This window comes from Mus caroli, chromosome 11 (genome assembly GCF_900094665.2).
Source record: "Mus caroli chromosome 11, CAROLI_EIJ_v1.1, whole genome shotgun sequence".
Classification (NCBI taxonomy): domain Eukaryota; kingdom Metazoa; phylum Chordata; class Mammalia; order Rodentia; family Muridae; genus Mus; species Mus caroli.
The window spans coordinates 82,649,508-82,651,293 of NC_034580.1; the positions used below are offsets into that span (position 1 = coordinate 82,649,508).

Sequence of the window (1,786 nt, forward strand, 5' to 3'; positions counted from 1 at the left end):
GAACTCACTTTGTAGACCAGGCTGGCCTCGAACTCAGAAATCCGCCTGCCTCAGCTTCCCGAGTGCTGGGATTAAAGGCGTGCGCCACCACGCCCAGCTGAGAAACTCTGTCTTGAAAACGAAAAAGCAAACAAACAAAAACAAACAAACAAACAAACAAACAAACAACAAACAAACAAAAATTCCTCATGCAGTTTGCAGCGATGGCAGTGATCTCTGTGTTCTTTGTGAATAATGGTCTTTTGATGATCTACAACCACATGACAAATCATTACAAAGTCCAGAGTGGCTTCAAATTCTCAGAGCTCTGAGAGCCTCAGCTTCCAAAGTGCTGCAGTTGAAGTCTGAGATACCACTTCTGACTCTATTGATGACATTTAAGTCAGAATAACATAGATGGGCTGGCGAGATGGCTCAGCAGTTTAGAACACTGACTGCTCTTCTGAAGGTCCTGAGTTCAATTCCCAGCAACCACATGGTGGCTCACAACCATCTGTAATGGGATCTGATGCTCTCTTCTGGTGCTTTTGAAGACAGCGACAGTGTACTTGTTTTTTATTGCTGGCCCAAAAAGGGCTGGAGGGAGCAGAGGTCCCAAATTCAATTCCCAGCAACCACATGATGGCTCACAACCATCTGGACAGCTACAGTGTACTCATATGTATAGAATAAATTAAAAAAGAATACCATAGACATAATTGCTACAATACAGTCTATATGCTGATCAACAAATGAATGGATAAAGAAAATGTGGTATATATGCAAAATGGAGCTTTATTCTGTCCTAACTGTAAGCCAGGTGTGATGATCCACTCAAGATATTAATGTTTTCTTTTTTTGAGACAGAATCTCTCTCTACCTAACCCGTGGTGTCCTGGAACTATGTAGAACAGGCTGGCCTTAAACTCACAGATCCACCTATCCACCCTGCCCCAGAGGTAGGGTTAAAAGCAAACATCACCATGCCAGCACTGCGTAGTGAATTTAAGGTTGGCTTGGGCTACATAATACCCTGTTAACCGAAAACAATAATACTATCATTTTCAGGGAAGTAGTCTCATGAAGAAGTAGTGGTGTTTGTGCAATTCAAAATAAATAGTGTGCAGTCCTGGAATTGCCATTTTCCCCGCGTGGATTTTCGTTTGTTCCTCACAGGAGGCCTCCGGTTTGAGCCAGAAGTCTAAACCTTGGCGCGTTTGCGAACTCGCGTGCGCCTCCGCGGCCGGAGCGCAGTCGCGGGCGGGCATCAGGGCGGTGCGTGGCCGTCCGTGACGCAAGACCCGTCGTAGACGGAAGTGGGACGGGGCAAGAGAGGACTGTGATCCGATTCGGCGACCGTATGCTAATCGCGGTGACAGTCTGCGCGGTGTAGGGAAACCGTAGCGACTCAAAATGCCCCGTGGACAGGGTCTGGAGAGGTTTCTGTTTGTCAGAGCCGGTGTCCCCGCGTGGGCAGACGCGGTGTGAGATAGAGGCGCGGCCAGGGATGGCGCGGGGCGTCTGTGCGTCAGTCGCCGTGACTAAGATGTGGGTGCGTCCGGAGCAGTGCGTCGCCGTGTGGAGCGTGAAGTTAAGACTATACTTTCAGGGATCATTTCTATAGTTCGTTACTAGAGAAGTTTCTCTGACTGTGTAGAGCACCCGAAACCACGAGGACGAGAGGTAGCGTCCCCTCCTGAGCGTGAAGCCGGCTCTAGGTGCTGCTTGATTGCAGCTGCCTCTTGCCATTGATGATCGTTCTTCTCTCCTTCGGGAGGGTGAGAGGGAGGGAACGCAGTCTGAGTGG

At 49.0% G+C, this 1,786-nt stretch overlaps 1 protein-coding gene and 1 non-coding gene across 5 annotated transcripts in view; both read left to right on the forward strand.

The window, feature by feature from the left end:
• The window catches only part of Tex14 (testis expressed 14, intercellular bridge forming factor), a 159,484-nt gene that overhangs the window by 40,070 nt on the left and 117,628 nt on the right, over window positions 1-1,786 (forward strand). The window lies entirely within an intron of this gene.
• Window positions 1,573-1,786, forward strand: LOC115032747. Its single transcript, XR_003838350.1, has one exon. It is a non-coding gene; the product is annotated as a small nucleolar RNA U3 (small nucleolar RNA).